The sequence below is a fragment of the Sturnus vulgaris genome, chromosome 27 (genome assembly GCF_052056855.1).
Source record: "Sturnus vulgaris isolate bStuVul1 chromosome 27, bStuVul1.hap1, whole genome shotgun sequence".
NCBI lineage: Eukaryota > Metazoa > Chordata > Aves > Passeriformes > Sturnidae > Sturnus > Sturnus vulgaris.
Window position 1 is genome coordinate 6,115,027 of NC_142269.1, and position 18,250 is coordinate 6,133,276.

At 45.0% G+C, this 18,250-nt stretch overlaps 1 protein-coding gene and 1 long non-coding RNA gene across 2 annotated transcripts in view; both read right to left on the reverse strand.

The window, feature by feature from the left end:
• The window catches only part of LOC106864004 (M1-specific T cell receptor alpha chain-like), a 370,462-nt gene that overhangs the window by 102,176 nt on the left and 250,036 nt on the right, over positions 1-18,250 (reverse strand). The window lies entirely within an intron of this gene.
• On the reverse strand, positions 4,684-9,135 carry LOC148221094 (uncharacterized). The gene is made up of 5 exons (XR_015808580.1): positions 9,029-9,135; positions 8,626-8,817; positions 6,520-6,687; positions 5,597-5,713; positions 4,684-5,466 (listed from the first exon to the last, which is right to left on the reverse strand). It is a non-coding gene; the product is annotated as an uncharacterized LOC148221094 (long non-coding RNA).

An 18,250-nucleotide genomic window follows, 5' to 3' on the forward strand; every position in this document is an offset into this window, starting at 1 on the left:
CCTCATGCTCGGTTTGGAGTTGGTCAGTGGGAACACTAACCTGGGAAATACCATTCCTAAACCACAACAGCCTTATTTGGCATCCAGTGTGGGGCATGAAGGGCTGAGATAAGAACAGATCTGCCCAGAGTGGGTTGGAATCAAATCTGGTCTAAGCATTAGTTGTATTAGGTGTGGAGCCACTGGTGACAATTCTGCTTGGGCTGTCCCTGTGGCTGGGGTACCTAACCCTGTGTATGTATCCTCAGGATGATGTTGTGCAGGGCTGTGGGCATTGATAAGGACATTGGGAAGAGGACAGAAACTCTCAGCCTCTGGAGGTGACTCCTGTCAAGTATTAGAGAAAGATGTTCTCCCAAGGATGATCTAGCAGTGCTCCCAAGGAGGTGGAAGACCATGGCCAGAGACTCTATTTGTCATGAAAATAAAACTGTAGGTGCAAAATGCCTGTTAGAAGTGCCCATTGATGAAGGCTGGGGTGTCTCTACTCTGTCTCCTTGCGGGTTATGTTTCAATAGACATCACAAAAGAGGAAGTGCCCTGATTGTGGGAAGCTTTTGGCATAGTCAGGAATCAACTAAGACCCTTCATACAGAAATCACAAAATTGACACCTATTTTCAAAACTGTCCTTTGGAAAGAAAGACATTCCCAGGAGATCTGTAGTCCCCAGTCCTGAGGAGTTTTGCAGGGGAAGATCAGGTTCCCAATACTTCAGTTGAGACCATATCTGCTGCATGGAATATAAGGGTGAGACCGAAAAAGAACTTGGCCTTACAGTCAGATAATTAACCATACTTAAACTACTTTCTGTGATGGATATGCCCTTTTCAGCTCTTTTTTTGCCTCTCCTGATTTGTTCTGCACATATTTAAGTGGATGACTTGCTTATGGGATGTTTTCAGAAATGCAATAATAGAGATGTCCTGAATCAACCCCGTGTTGTTCTCCTTCCTGCACCCACTCAGAGCACACATCACTCACTGCATCCTGAATAAGATCCAGATCAAACCAAGTCTGTAGCTGAATTAACCTGCACATTGTGGAGCTCACTTGGGTGTGCCTTGGGTTTCCTCCTGTCATTTTCTACACACCACTTTTCATTACCAGCATTCTTTTTCCCTGCAGGGAATATTTCCTGACATTTGGAAAAGAGAAGAGCTTATCACAGAATTCAGCAAAAACAGAGTTTTTCACCTGTGAATTCAAGGCACAATCTGAGAGAAAACACCATTCTGATCCCAAGTCAGGAATGGGGACTTACTAAGATATTTAGTCTGATCTTGACATAACACAGGCAGGAAGCCCAAGTGGAGGACTGCTGCAGTATTTGAGATTGAGATTCCTAAGGAATTGTGAAAACAGTGATGGAAGTGCTTCCCATATTCTACTCCATTTCTTCTGTTACAAATAATTTTCTGCTCTAAGCCTGCTTTAGTTTAAAGTTTCAAATGAAGCTTCTCTGAATCTCACTTGAGTTTTTCAGCTCTTTCAGCTTCTTGATCCCTGACTTTCTAAAGCCTCTGGATCACTTAGCAAGAGTTTCCAACTGCAACTGCAGGCAAGGCCAGAATGCAAATGAGGAGCAAAGAAATTTAATTTCTGGCATGTGCAGAAGCAAAACTTATTGTGGGGTTTGAGTGGTTGCGTGGTTGTTACGTTTTTTGTGTTTTTTCTCCTGCTTGAGCTATTTCCTAGATTTCATGAAATTGTAAGTGCGGTGAGAACAATGAACTCATTGCACAGAAGGTGGCAGGAGAGATCAGAGAAAGAAGTTCAGTTTACATCAATAGATCTAATTTTACCAGGAACCGTTTATTATTTCAGGGCACAAAACAGACAGGTCAGATGAGATCCAGCAGATGCAGGAATATGATTATTACATTATATTTTTAATGCTGTATAAGACAGGAGGAAGATTCAGTGGTATAAAAAGCTATTTAATATTGCCCATTCTCATGGAGTTCTTCACGATGCTTTCCCATGTAACCTCATGGAGAGAGGTTTATTCTTTCAGGATGCTTTTAATGTTCTCTGCCACAGGAGAGAGCTCTCACCATTTTGACTTGCTCAGCAGGGCAGGTATCAGATGCCACACTCTATGTGTGAGAATTATCAAGGGAGGCAAAAATAAATGTGCTAGAGGGGCATGTAGGCACAAAATTTGCTCGAATTACTGTAACAGTTTTCTTGAAGTTCACCTCGTGGATGCTCTTGTCACTGAAACTGTGGTAAAAAAACAACAAGTCTCCAACAGCATTTTTAAGTGCCAGAGAATGAAGGCATTACTTTATTTTGGCCAGGGTTTGCAAAAGAAACTATTTCATTCACACATTGTGTGAGTTGTGCAGAGAAAATCCTTCCATCACCCAAGGTTGTCACTGGATTTTTCCTGTGCTTCTACAATCACAACCCAGGGAAATTCATTGGTTCAGTGTTCACTGGTCCCAAGTTACACAGTTTGTAGTATTTGATTTCCTATCGATCCCTTCTCCTTTGATAATATTTCAGTTCTCATTCTTGCTTGTCTCATCTCTCTTTTACCAGACCCGGTGTCTCTGACCATGCCAGGGTTGATGTTTGGAGTTGATGTTCATTAATGGTTGTTATCCTTTGTGTATCTTCTGTGCTGCTCCCAGTCTGCTGAGATGTCAAGTTCTGGTCTGCAGTGCTGAAACAATTCCTTTGAAAAGAAACTTCAGTTCCTTTCCCCCTGGGCAAAGGTGAACAAAATCCCTGAAGGAACATAAAGAAATTTAAAATTTCTTGTCATTTCGCTCAGTATGAGGAAGGTATCACAGAAATGCAGAACGATTGAGGTTGGAAGGGAGCTCTGGGGGTGATTGGATCTGCCCTGCTCTAGCAGGAGTGTCTGGAGCTGTTGGCCAGGGACCATGTCCAGGTGGCTTTTGAATATCTCCAGGGACAGTGGCTCAGCCTCTGGAGATTTTCAAAGGCTGTCTGAGCACAATCAAACATGGACACAAAGGAATCTGAAGGAGAGTAGATATAAAACTGTAAAAATGTTTTGTACCAAAGAGTTCAGCTTATAATCCTCCTCCATTATTTTGGTATCATGAGACCCCTTAGTGGACAATATTGTTTTTTTTAGATTTCAGGATAATTCCACAAGCAAATGTGGGTTTTTTTGACAGAGGGTATTTAAATGTGGAGCACAGGATCTCTACAAAACTCTCCTCAGCCTGTATCAGCTGGGAGATCTGCAGATTCTGTCCTCTCCTATGGAATTAACCACACTGACACAATCTTACAATTGGACTGGAAACAATTCTGTTCTCCTGTTTTCTTAAGCTGTGTGTTCTGCACAGCAAATGCCAAGGGAAAAGGCAGAGCTTAGTGGGGGCAATGTGGGACCCTGTCATGAAATGAGGGCTTTAGGTGAATGAAACCCTCACGGTCAGAGGTGTCAGCAAAAGCAGCTTTAATACAAATGTACCAAAGCGTGGCACAGTCCAACAGCAACGCTCACTCTGCAGCTCTGATACATGGATGAAACAGGGACAGGAACATCGAATTAGAATTAATTGGGAAAGATTGATGTGGAGGCTGAGGGCATGAAAGGGTCGAGCTGTGAAAGGAAATCCCTCCCATCGAGTTATGAGGTAGAGAAAGGACCCCCCTGCTTTCTAAACTCCTTCTCAGAGCAGGTGTGGACGATCCAATCCTGGTCCCAGACTTCATCAAGACTTTATGAGTTTATAACAGCACTTCATCATTGATCTTTCTTTCCTGTGCATCTGATTACAATATCGTTGTCTAAGGCAGTATTCTTAAAATATAAACCTTCCTGAGAGATTAGGAAAAGGTGTGGAGTGCTTGAGAAAATGGTTCTGGGTGTAATTAGAAAATCAGGATAAAAATCCAGGTGAACAGCTCCCCCTGGATTATGTTATTATTGTATGTTATTATATCCTTTCTTTATCTTGTTATTATTATTTTTTATCCTGTTATTATTATGTTATTATTCTTATGTTATTATATCCTGGAATTGGATTTGCCATGCAAATTTCAGGCAGCTGCTGCAAGGGCTGAGGGTCTTCTCTGGGTGTCTGCAGGCTCTGAGGCTCTGACCTGAGCAAGCTGAATGCAGCACATCTTGCTCTGAGATGTGCAGAGGCTCTCTTGAAGCCAGCAGGATGTCAGCCAGGGCGAGAAAAGCCTTATTTCCCCTACAGAATGTGGTTAACTTGTTTTTTCAAAAGCAGGGGAGGCTTAATCCTTCCTGCTGTGACTGAGTCACAAATGGTGACCACAGCATCCTGCCTGCAGCTTGTGAGAGGGGCTGAGCTGGGGAAGGTGTGAGCTGGGCTCTGTTAGGTAAGAACCAAGTTGCCATGGAAACTATCACTCCATCAAACCACCCAAAATCACTTCCTGCTGGCCCCTTGCTCCTCTCCCTGAGTGCCAGACAACAGCAGGGTTTCTTCTCTGCTGCTATGAGCATTTTCCTCCCTCATGCCTTCTGCAAGGTCTCTCCTCACTGAAGCTCCTGAATGTGCCAGAGAGACACTTCCCTGCACAGGCTCTGGAAAAGACACATTCAGCCAACAGGAAATCTCCATTATCAAAGCTTTGTTTATGATCCCCGTGGGCTTTAGGACAGCTGGATTTCAGCAATCTCTGTCCCAGCTTCAGAAGAAAAAAGCACAGAGAACCCACAGCATTTTAGCCTAGTATAAAACTTTATTTTCATCACTACTACAGGAACGTAAAATGCACATGAGCTATATTTGGCAGAAGAAATACAGGCTTAATAAATAAATTAAAATGATCAGGTTGAATGACATCACTTCAGATCCCCCACAGCTCTTCTCATCTGCAATACACACTTATGAAATCGATCTAAAACCCAAAGCTGCAAATGGCAACCACAGGGCTTGAATTCCCTCAGCAGCACTACTGCAGTGGCACAGGCAGTAACACAACATGCCTGGGAAAGGAGCTTTTAAAAGGCCACATATCTAGGGTGAGCATTGGAGTTTTGAAAGCTATTGAAGCAGCTTGGACACTTGTGTGCAAATGCCACAAGAGTGGAGAAGTTACTTAGCAGGAGGATGAGGGTAAATTCACTCCCCTCAGTTCTTTGGATACTTTAACTTAAACATCCTTCCCCTTCCTCTCTTTACTCCCACATCTTCGTATTTTGGGATCCTTGCCTTTGAGTCCTTATTTGTCTGGATTTTTCTCCAGGCTTTGTGCTCTGCCACATGAAATAGTCAATGAGATATTTCTTAGGCTGCTCTGGTAATACCTGAGTTTCTCCTGCACACAAAATTTGGGAATCAGCCTCCAAGAACTGTGCTTAGAACACAGAAAAATGCTGTTTCCTTTGTCCTTTGGGAGGTATGGTGGGCTTGTCTTAATTGCTTTTGGTTGGGGTGGAGTTGGCTTTCCTCTGCATGCTTTGATCATTGTTGTTGTCTTTCCCCCCAGAAAGCTGCAAGAGCTGTTAAATGGAATCAGAAGCAGATTAATAGGCATCGTTCCTTGTGGGGCTAGGGACATACACAGGGACAGGCAGTTACTGCTGGCATGTTCTTCAAGACTTTGTAAAACCAAGTTGTGTGACTGCTTACCTCAGAAAAGAAACAACTTGATACTCATGAGGGTGTTGAAGGCGACGCCCTTTGCCAGCAGGACTCTCAATCCCAGCACAGCCATGGACAGCATGTTCACTCTCTGCCCTTCAGCATCTGCTCAGTGACCAGAAAAGAGCAGAGAGATCATGGTCTGCGTTTTGATGTTGTGGTCTTGGCACAAAGTGGGACAATGCACAGGGGATGGTGTCAGGGAAAGGAAGAGCAGCAAAGGAGCAGAGAGAGAGAAGATGGCAACAACAGGGAAGCCCAGGGTCTGTCTCTGCTGCTTTTGGCTTCCTGGGGCTTGTGTGTAACTGCAGGAGTAACCCTGGAACAGCAGCTTGTGTCTGCTGAAGGTGTTGTCTTCTGCCTCCTGTGCCCTGCAGGAAATCCATTTCCATGCCTTTATCCCCCAAAGAACAATGGAACTTCACAGCCTGTTTGGGGAACTCACCTTGTGCTGAGTGCTTGGGCTCTGTGCTGTTGCAAACCCTCTTACTGGGCCCTTCAGCCCCTTGAATAACCCTCAGGAGTACAAAAACAATCCCACAAAATAAAATCTGATTTAATGAAAAGACCTCAAAGCATACCACACTTTTAACATTTTCTTGGTGTTGGAATGGCCGTTCCAGGCTGTGCTGCAGCAGGTTTGCTGCTATAGGGTGAAATATTTAGTCATAAGGAAATTCACATTTTAAACAAAATAGATTGTGTCTTCCCTCTGCCTCCCAAAGTTATTAAACAGTTCAAACCATTTCTTTCAGATGCTTTGAAACATCTTTCATCTCTCCCTGCTGAAATACCAAACGTGTTTCTCACTTCTGCTGGCTGGTCAAGGCATGGCTGACTTACAGGAGAACAACAAGCACCAGAGGACACTGTCCCTAGGAAGATTTTGCACCTGTGCCACCAAACTGTACCTGGCAGAATTGTTACCACGTTGTTGTCGAACTTGTCTGTGCAGATCAGCTCTGTTGTTGAGGCAGATGTGTTCAGTTCCAAGGTTGTATGGACAATTGTTGGCAAAGGTGTTGTTTTCCCAGTGGTGGTAAGATCTTCCGATTTAGTTGATTTCTCCACAATGACCTCTAGGATAGAAGTTTTTGGACTGCATGTAAAAACCCCATTGTTTGTACAGGACTGATTTTACTGCAAGCTTGCCTGAGTGTTTGACTGAAAATTAATATGTACTCCAGCTATGAATGATTTGTAACATTTTCATTAACTTTTATGTCATTATTCCTTGCCAATAGAGGTGCCAGTAACAAAAGATAACTGCTTTAACTCACAGCCAGCTGTCTTACAAGAAAACCATTGGTGTCAAAAGAATTGTGTAGGCAGCAAATCATTGTGGTACCATGATTTCTTTTTTTAAACAAATACCTTTGCCTCTAGATCAGGTCATATGTGGAAAATCAAGTGTGATCTCAAATACCAATGTCAGCACTTAACTCAGACTAACAATTTGAATTAGAGTAAAAACATGGAACTGACAGGAATCCTCCAGCAGCCTTCCTTGCCAGAAAGGGCTCAGCTTATGAAAGGCTGTCAGACACATCCACAAAGATTGACGTGTCTGCTTTGACAGGAGCACCCTGAGGGGTCTCTTGGGTAAAGAGAGGTGCTTTAGGATTTTCATTTGGCATGGTGTCTGCCTTGCAGGTGGGACAAGAGATCCCTCAAGTCTCAAATTTTCTTCATCCTGTGGTACTGATGGAGGTTTGATCAAGGGGCTCTGACTTTACCCCCTTTCCCCATCAGCCCTATGGCACTGCTGAGGAACTGAGGTGAAAGCCAAATCGTGCTCTGCCACAACTTCATGGGTCGGCTCTCCTGAGCCAACAGGCACAACTACACACTTGTCCACACCTACAGCAACCACACACCCAACAGAAATCAAACATTTCCTTCCCAGGTGTTGTACCACGGCTGCCCAGAGCCTGTCAGTCCTGTGCATTCTGTGTTCTCTGAGAAGACCTTGAAAGGCTTTTCATGTGGTCTCCTCTCCAGGCTTTCCAAACAGCCAGAATACAAACAAGCAGCTTCTCTGCAAGAGCTCCCTGGGCAAGATCATCAGCAAGAAATCATGTACACGGTGCAATTGTAGTTCAGAGAGCAGAAGATTCGTTTATTCTGAGTCTAGTAGACTCACAGGAGTCCCACTAGTTTGCATTTTGTGACAATCCAGCCATGAATTCCTACCACTGCTTGCTTCTGAAAGGGATTTGTGTTTTATGTTCTGAACATTTATTTGGACAAAAAGTTGTACTTCTCCTTCTCTTTAGTCTTATAAAGTCACAGGAGGAGTCCTCCATTCTAAAATGTAATGGGCCTGAAATAACATGAAATGTTCTTATAGTACTTTAAAGACCTCTAAAAGCCCAGCAACAATTCCTGAGGGATGCACCTGAATCTTAAGATAACGCAGATCTACACCAAAAACCCTTCTGCCACCCCAACATTCACATTCCATCAAAAACCTCAGGGTGACCTCAACCTTTAATCTGCATCATGGAATTCCCAATAAAGATAGGAACTGCTAAGGCTTCTTATCATCCCTACTCCACACATTGATCTTTGGCAGTGTTTATACATGAACTTCTCCAAGCAGGCAGTTCCAGATCTGTCTCAAAACTCCTCAGCACTGTGAGCTCTTCTCTGAGCTCTGCAGTCCTGCCCCGAGTCAGTCAGTGGAAGTCCACTGGAGAATTGGACACTTGACAGGAAATTTGAGCCAGAGTGCTGCCCAAACTGGGAATAAGTTATGCCATGCTAAGTAGTGCCCTGCTGGTGTTTGGGGATCATGGAATAATGGTGCTGTGCAGAGTCAGCCCAGTTGTTCCTGGGAAACCTTTCTGAGCAGATCCAAGCTGAGGATTTGGCTTGAAAGCCTGGCTGGAGTGAGAGTGCACTCACGGGAATATTGCAGATGAAAATCCTTACAGTGAACCCAAACCATTCAATTCCTTTTTCCTCCCCCACCTTAATTTAAAATGAAGTTTTAGATATAAAGAAATGTCACTTACTTGGTTGAACTGTGAGAGTTGTCCCTGGTCCAATTACTTCCTGCACACTGCTAAGACTCATTCCAATAAGTCACTCTTTCTTCATGGTGTTCAAAAGTGCTGTAAATCAAGAGATGAGAAGCTAGATGTTTGGTCTTATTATCTATGGGTGCAAGTCCGTGAGAGAATCCAGAGGTCGATTTACTGTGTAAACTGCAAAAGGAAAAAAATTACTTGAATTGTTCAAGAATTTCAAAGAGCTTGATTGAGTAGTGAATTTTCAACTTCTCCCTTTCTTCTACCTTTTAGAACCTCCATGAGCTCTTTTATGTATCCAGGATAAAAGCAAATATAGAAAGCATGTTCTACTTCTCTTCTTAAATATTACAGTCACCCCTCTCCTTTCTTTCCCAAAATATCTCACCTTTTTCCCTCTTTTTTGTTTTTGTACAGATCCCTCTGCTGTTTATATCATTGTGGTAAACTGACCCCAAACACTGTGATATATTTCATAGAAAAAACTGTCTCTGTTCCACTACACAGACTTTTGTATTATACAGGCAGTCACATGACTTCTTCAGTGGTTTTACACCCAACATACCACCTGAAGAAACCATAAGGCTTGCAAGGGAGGATCTCAAATAATATCAGAAAGCCTGAGTTGTAAATGAGAACTTGGGGATTACATGACACCTCTGGAAAGTCTGAAGAAGCTAAGCTGGATAGAAAGTAAGAAAATTATCAGTACTTGTGTTATTTCAAAATATTTCCGAAAATTCTTCTGACTTGGAGGAAGCTGTCCACTTTTTCCCCTTTGTTTCAGTGCTCAGAAGCAGGAGGAATGTGCCCTCTGGGCTCTTAGAATTGGTGCCTGAGGGTCATTTAGTACCTGAGAAAGTCTTTATGGCATTTTAGGGAAGGCAAAATGATTGTTCTTTGTTGTGTAGAGGTACAGAAACTTTGGGAGTGAGGGTCAAAGAGTAAAGGAGTCTGTTGATATTGCACAGCCTGGTTTTTGGTAGCAGGGCAGGACCACAGAAGTGGCTTTGTCAGAAGCTGCTAGAAGCTTCCACCATGTCTGACAGAGCCAATCTCTGATGGCTCTGAAGATGGGCATGCTGCTGGCCCAATTAGGGAGGCTGGTAACACCTCTGTGATGACATATTTAGGAAGAAAATCAAAACAGGGCAGGTGCAGCTTTTCTCCCCAGGGGTAGGGAGGTGCCATGGCCACACTGTGGCAGCTGCCATGCTGGTGCAGCCTGTGGTGAGCCTTGCCTGCCTGGCTGCCCCTTGCCAGCCGTGCTGTGGGTGAAAGGGCAGGGCAGGGGCGATGGTTTCCCCTTTCCAGTGCCCTGCATGAGGAGAGGCATTAACGAGCACGAGCAGTGGCCACTGCCCTGCAATGGCAGCGGGGCTGCCTGGCCGGTGCTGAGAGCATGGCGAGCGATTCCGTGACGTGGAACCTGGACAAGATCAGCTTCTCAGTGCTGCAGGATCTTGAAAGAACCTCTGAATTGGTGGAACTTGTTGGCAATGGTACCTACAAGCAACAGTTTTTCTTCCTGTCAGAGAAGAGAAGGAAGTGAGGACTCATGAGGAAAAGGTCAGTGGGAAAAAGAGCAGGAGGAAGTTTTCCAAGCATCAAAGCCAAGATTCCTCTGCAAGGCTTGGTGAGAACCATGGTGAGACAAACGGTCCCCCTGTAATCCATGAAGTCCACGGTGGATGCAGAGATCCAGTCACAGCCCATGAGAGAAGTGCTTAGGCTGGAGAGGGGGGATGGCAGAGAAAGCTGTGACCCAGTGGGAGACCAAATATAGAGATAGAGAGGGGCCCTGCTGAGAGAGAGAGAGGGGCCATGCTTCTGGAGATAGAGAGGGACTTTGCTCTCAAACTAGAGCAACCTCTACTTAGAGGAATGCACCCCATGGACGGGTGACCCACGCCACAGCAGTTTTGGGAAGACTGTTTGCCTGTGGGAGGGACCCCACGACACAGCAGAGAAGATTCCTCTCCCTCAGCAATCAGAAAAAGATACTGGGTGACAAACTGACCGAACCCCCATGCCCTGTGTCTCTGCATTGTCGAAGGGAAGGAGGGAGGGGTTGAGGGGGAAAATGGTGTTTTAAAGGGTTCTTTCACTTCTCATTATCCTCCACTCTGTTTAAAGTTTAAATAAACTTACTTTATACCTTTAAATTTGAACCTGTTTTGCCCTTAGAGTATTTTTTCTCCCAGTCCTTAACTCATGAGCCCTTTGCTGTTTTCCCTCTCCTCTGCCCAACTGCAGCAGTAAAGGGTAAGTGAATTATTTTTGTGAGTGCCTGGCATTTGGCCAGTGTCAAACCAGGACAAGGAAGTGTTGCACATTGACCAAATCTTTCATGAAAATAAAGTTCTGCATCATTAACCTATCTGGACCTTGGTGGCCAGGGACAGGCTCAACCTCTGAGACTCTGCAGCTTCAAGAGCCCATTCCTGTCTTTTCTAACAAAGGAGAGGCACACTGAGCCTGTGCCCATCACAATGGGAAATGAAGGTTCTCATGGTGACAGAGGCAGGGAGTTTCTGGCACCAAGGTGAAGGCTCTTGCTTCATATGAAGATTTGCAGCCACAGAGTAGACTCAGAGCTGTCCTAGCAAATGATGAGCTGGGAGCTCTGTCGAATGAGGTGTCCAAGCCCATCGCTCCTGAGCCACAGAGGAAAACCAGAAAAAGTGGTGAGTGATAGAAATGGAATGCACTGTGCTGCTGGATCAGCCATTGCCTTGCCATGGACTTGAACTGGGGACACTTTCAAAAGACTTGCAAAACTCATTGCAACTGCAGTCTATTACCCTTGCTTCTCTTCCTTGTGGTACTAAAGACAGGGCAATGGGAGACCTGGGAAGCAGCAGAATGGCTCTGGGAGTGATGCCTTAGAGACCTAGAAATAAAACAATACACTTTTGAGACAGTATTAGTATAGGAGGTAATATAAAGGCTGGTCTTTATTGGAGGCCTCCAAGGGACAGATAAGGAAAAATGCCCACCCTTCGAAGAGTGAATACAGTTCTATAAGTTTAGCAAATTAGCATAATTGACAAGAATCCCCAATTAGAAATGCAAGTGATGAAGTCATTCCCCCCATTTGGTTCCAGCTCTTCTGTAGCTCCTCTTTAGGATAAGAACTAAACTTTGTTTATGAAAATATGTCTGGGGAGGGGATTTCATCCTTGGCTCCCAGGAAGAATCAAGATAGGAGAGGCGCCTTGGATCCCTGGGGTTTGGAGCCTCTGGAATGTGTTTTGTCTTTCTGCAAAGGGTAGGGAAAAGTACTGAAGCTAGCTAGGAACTCTATAATTACTTAACAATAGTCTACAGAGCTACGAATATGTATGAAGGAAATATAAAAGCAAAAATCATTCTGGCATCAGAGTGGTTGGAAGAATGGGTTAAATCAGAAGTGAGAACTGTAATCAAGTGAGAAAGCAGTGGGAAATGTGGGTAGGAAACATGTGAGGAATGGTATGAACAAGACAGACTTAATAATAAGAAGCCAAAGGGCTGAAAGGGGTGCACTTTGAGAGTGTGCATATACACAGGAATTCCTATGAGGGGAAAGAAAATCCTCTGGGAAAATCCCAAGGCTGGGTGCCTTTACAGTGCTTGTGCAGAAACACACGGAGTAGGGGAGCAAACATGAGACATCAGAGCTCCAGCAGTCTGTGCAAGGCAATGACATCATGGACAGCAGAGAGAAGTGGTGGGACAGTTGACGTGACCCAGGAAGGGAAATGTGTGGTGCAGTGCAGGTCAGGGCACATGGCCTGGGGCCCTCTCCAAGAGAGGATCCTGGGTTGAGTTGGGCTGGGTTGGGTTGGGTTGAGTTGGATTGAATTGTGTTGTGTTGGGTTGCGTTGGGTTGGGTTGGAAGGGCCAGTAAAGATCATCCACTTCCAATCTCTCTCACATGGGCAGGGACACTTCCCACTATCCCAGGTTGCTCCAAGGACAGTCCATCTTGGCCTTGGACACTTCAGGGATGGGGATGCTCTGACCAATATGTACCAGAGCATCACCAGTCCCACAGCCCAGAATTTCTTCCCAATATTCCATCTAACTCTGCCCTCTGGCAGTGGGAAGCCATTCTGCCATGTCCTGTTACTCCAGGCACTTTTCCAAAGTCCCTCCCCAGCTCACTTGGAGCCCCTTAGGCATTGGAAGGGGCTCTGAGGTCTCCCCAGAACTTTCTCCTCTGCAGGCTGGACACCCCCAGCTCTCTCATCTTTGAGTTCTAACTCTGTGGGCTGGAGGCAGAGCTGTGGGATCATGGAAATGTGGTGGGAGACCTTCCAGGAGCACTGTAGTGACTGAAGCCAGGCTTCAGGGAGGACAGGATGGGAAGGCAAGGAGTGGGCATTGTCCTTTCTCTGAGAGAACAGCTGGAATTTGTGCTTTGGGATGTGCAATGAGCCAGCTGACAACAGAAGGGTCAGGATTAGAGGCCACATCAGCAGCAGGGACACTGGTGGGTGGTTACTACACATCAGCTGATGGGGAAGGAAAAGGCAAGTCCAAATGGGACATTCCTGGGCTCCAGTCCTCATGGGGTGCTGGAAGTGTGTCAAGTGTCTGATGGCAGGACAGCACAGCTGAGCACACACACTCAGGAGTTCACTGCAGTGTGCTGATGCAAACTTGCTGACACAGGTGGCTGCAGAGCTGGACCTCTACTTGCCAGTGAGGAAGAACTGGTGAGGGATGTGAGGTGGTTGGGGCAGCCTTGGCTGCAGTGACCATGCAGTTTGAGCTCAGGATCCAGGGAGAAGAGAGCACTGCAAATCCAGGACTGGAGCCCTGGGCTTCAGGAGAGCAGAATCTGGGCTCTTCAGGGATCTTCTGGGGGGAATCCCATGGCTTATGGCCCTGGACAGAGGAGGGATTTGGGAGAGCTGCTCATTTTCAGACATTAGCTCCTTGAACCTCATGAATGAGGTTTTCTTGACAAAGCTTAAGTCAAGCATTGTGTCCAAAGGCCAAAATGATGAACAAAGGGCTCCTGGATGAACTCATAAAGGGTAAAAGCAAAACAAGCATAAGTGCTTCTTCAGCCCCTGCTCTGATGTCTATAGCTGAGAGATTCCTACTGGGAAGTGCCATTTCTGGTCTCCAGGTCTCGTTCTTCATGCATCTGTTCCCAACCATTGTTGGATCTGAAGTTAAAAGGATCTTGGTTCTTAACAAAAGTCTCCTTTGATCTCTGAGGCAAAGAGAAGAACATAATTCTGAGCTAAAATGGAAACATAAATACAGAAGGTTCCTACCCACTTGTTCAACTGGAGCTGGTGATCAAATGTCTGAAATGATCTGTTTTCAAGAGCCAAGATCTCAGGGTGAATGGTGAAGAAATAGGTCTTGAAAAAAAATGCTTTTCTGCTATATATTATGCTATTCCAGGAATCTAATTGGTGTATGTGCACAGAGTTATCTGAGGAAAAACAGATGAGGTGGGGCCATCAAGTTTCCCCCTTCAAGAGAAGGGAGGGAGGCAGTTTGTGTGTGGTGGTTCAGTTGTTTTCAGTCACTGTGCTCCGTAGCTCGCACTGTGCTAGACAGTTCTACAAAAACATCTGGGGGTTTTTCAGTGCCACGTGATGTCTCCTCTTTCATGTCTTTGAGGAGCTCCCTTTTGTTTTTCTGTGCCTCTACACTGCTCTACTTCTGAACATCTAACACTGTTCCAGAGGATTCCCAACTTTAAAAATAACATTTTCATCCTTGCTTTTTTTGGTGGATTGCGTAGTTAGTATTAACATCCTTGAAATATTGCCCCGATTTGTATCTGGGAAGAAGTAACTCAAGCTTAATTATTTTGTATCTATTTTTATTCTGTATTCCCTAAGCAATTCTTGTCCTTCTTTAGGCACATCTGTCCTTAAAGCCTGTTTGCATGTCAAAGAAAAAATCTGTTCATGTTTAGAAATTGTTCTGAAAATATTTGGTTCAGCTGATGGTGCTTTCATTGACTGTCTTTGCATTAATGACCTAAAGATGCTTATTTATTCAGCTATTTAATTTTTAATATTTCTTAATTGAGTTCCATTTTTATACGAGTCATGCGAGTTTTTGTCCCAATTAGATCAGAATTTTTTCCACTTTAATTTTTTAATCTTGTGAACTGATTAATTCTCCACTGAGTTGGCCAGTGTTTGGAGTTTTGACTTATTTGTATGTGCTTTTCAGTGAGTTTCTATGTGGGGAACGTCTGATTATAGCTGGCTGAAATTGTCTTTTACTTTGATTTTTATCTTGCTTTAGTCATTTTGAATAATGATAGGCTGTAATTGTGGAGCATTTTCCTAATATTCAGATGCAGTTCTAAGACACAAAAAGCAAATAGCATGATTTCCTCCTGTTTGCACTGTTGTTGTTCCCAAGGATAGAGAAGTGTTTCTCATTTTTAATCAATGCTTATAACAGCAATGCTGCTATTTCCCATTGGTAACAGGAGCATGTTCATCTGCTGTTCCCTTGAGTGTGTCAATTTCTTTTCCTTTTGGCTTGAGTCCTGCAGGAAAGCTGGGGAATGTGCTGATATGAAGTTTCCAGTGGGTTAAACCCTTGGCATGAAAAAGAGAACAAGCCCTAAACACCTCATGCAACAGGCCTGGGCACACACAGGGGCCTCTCACATCCCCTGCCCTGGCTGGCAAATCTTCCCAGAGCAGTGAGACCTCCCCCTGCTCCTTACTGAGATCTCCTGGGCTGTTAAACAGCCCCTTTCCTTTTGAGTGGCCACAGAGACACACCTGTACTCACAACCTTCCACAAACCATACATGTTCGCATTTCTTTGCTGTAAAAGCCCAGTTCTGCCTTTCTTTTTGCTGTCAATATCCTGGAACAGTGGTTTGAAAGAGAAATGTCTGCCAAGGGAGGTGGGAACCTCCCTTGGAATAGAGAATATGACCCCTGTCCATCTGAATTATTATAACTTTGAAATTAGGGGCTTTCAGGCAAAGATATGGGAAAAGGAACATCAGTTTTTTACCAGTAAGTGTAAGTATGTGATAAATGTGATTTGTGCTAACTAAATCGTAACTATATTAGCAAAATTGTATTCATATCAATAAAAAATAACTGTTACAAAGCAAAAAAGGAAATGGTGAGACAAAGCAGATGGAATCCTCCAGATGTTAGGTGGGAGTAGTAGAAGGATGTAGGTTTGATAAGCAGCATCTAGAAATAAAAAGTGTCGACCTTGGAATGGGCCAAATTGGGATGATTCCAGGCATGGAAGTTGAATAAGGTTTTATTGTGGGAACACTGCTTAGTTACATAACCCCAAGCTTAGTGAACTTGCACGCCCTGCAAGGTTACACAGCAGACACTGATGAAGACAAAGAGCCTTCCTTGGAAATAAGATCCCCACAAGGATGAGAGACCCCTAACTACTAGTAGAGCATGCCAACACAACATAGTGATGAAGATTTTAGGAATAGAAACTAGGAGGAGCTTTCCAGAAAATTCTCTATTAATATGTACTAGCATAGTGTATATAAGTGTGATTTTAGGCTTGATTGTTTGGGATGTGAGGAAGGGTGAGCCCCTCCCAGTACCCCCGGTTGGTTTTGTTTATGCTTTATACAAACCTCAATTATACTAAATTACTGACTGCCAGATTTTCTATATACTCAAATATATGTATCTGATTGTATTCCTTTATATACAGTTGTTGCTATTTAAAAAATTGTTGCCAAGTTTAATCTTGTTGTCTGATAAATTGGACAAATAGAACGACATTCATAAGGTGCATAACAAGGCAAACAAACAACCCCACCGGCAGCGACACCAAACAGAAGCAGAGCCCAGTCCCAGCTGCTCTCGGCTGCAGGCACTTTCCCCTTGGGTGCAGTTCCGGGCACAGCCAGCAGGGGCGCTGCTGGCTCGCGGCCGGGCAGGGCGGGTGCGATGATTGCCCTGCAGGGGGCGCTGTGGCGCCAGCTCGGCCGCGTCTCCCTCACGTGGTGATGGCGGCTCAGGCGCGGGAGGAGAGGGGAGGCCGCTCCCTTTGCCAAACTCACGGGGAGCAGCCGGGCTCAGTGCCGCTCTGGGTGGGGAAATGTGCTGTAGCAGAAACCTTGGAGTGGCGAGCTGGAACCACAGAGGTGAGCACACTCTGGTGGCAAACAAAGCCTAGCAAAATCTCTGAAGCTCTGGCAGGAGCCACAGGAGGTTGGGTGGACACAGGAGTTAAAGTGTAGCGAAAAGGCCTAAGCAGCAGCAGAAAACTGCAGGCCGGGCAGTGGTAGCAGGGCTCCCACAAGCAGTGGGGGATGCTCCCTCCCTGAAGGGAGAGGAGTTTGGGGTCTCAGGATTCCCTCGAGGCACCCAAGCAGATGGTGAGGGTCCCTCCCGGTGAGATCTGGTGTAGAAAAGGTCCCAGTTCAATGGCCACTCTTGTGAGCAGAGGCCTGCCCACGGTAAAGAAAAGCAGTGAAGACCAAATCTCTGCAGTGGCAGCAAATTGTCACCACAGCAGCAGCTCAGCACCAAGACCACAACCATCTCCCCTCTGGTACCAGACAGAGAAAGACAGAAAGACAGAGAGGCCCAAGCCCAGCCCCTGATCCCCATCTCAGTCTCACCATATCTCTGCAATTCCCCAGAGAAAGCCCCCCAGCTAAGAATCTGCAGCCAGCTGCACCCCTTCCCCCTCCTCCTCATCCTGGCCACTTCTTTTCTCTCCTAAGTATCATCATTCCCATCTCTTAGGCTACAGATGGGAGAAAAATTCCCTGAGAGGAAGAAAAAAAAAAAAAAAGAGAGAGAGAAATATCCTAACCTCCAGCAAGAGGAAATGAGAACAGAGGGAGGCCCCCTTTCCTCTTGTCCTAGGGTCCCTGGGCAGGTGAAAGTGCATTTTGGAGCTAGTTTGTGCATGGTTGTTGGAATTCTTCCTTCAGCCCTTGCTGAGAGATCAACACTTTGCAAAATAAATTATCCTGGCCCTTCCAGCATAATCCTGAAAAATCTCCATTTGTATTTTAACAAAAATTTCTTCTTCTTAGGGGGAGGGCAGGTGGAGAAACAGCTCACTCTGACCTTCTCTCTAAGAACATCCACCCAATTCCTTCAGACATTTACCAGAGGCTGTGTCCAAGGCTTTTACTGATGGAAAGCTGGTTCTGGCATGTATCTGTCAAGAAGGCAACTTTTCTCTTACAGGCTGTGGTGGGAATTATCTTCTTCTCTGGACAGAAACATCCCATCCCTTTCTAGCAAAACAGAGGAAAGTTACTGGTGATGGATTCCCTGGAGACACTACAGGTGATCACAGAAAAGTAGATACTGAAGGTGAAACAGTAAGTCACAATGTCAGGTATGGAACTGACAACTAAAAGCACTGATTTGAAAAGTGAGCTGGAATATTTGTTCAGGGAAGTCTCTGGGCTGCTGACACCTACAAGAAAAGAGGGAGGTGACAGAAGAGATCAAGTGGCATTTTCTTTGTGTTTGTAGCCTTTGCCAGGCAGATGACATTGGTCTGACTGGCAGTGCTGTGAGATTATTCCACTGCAGCAATCCTTCCTTAGAACCTCTGGGAAGATGACTGGGGACCCTGTGGACAGGAACCGGGGGTACAATTAGAAGAAATTGAG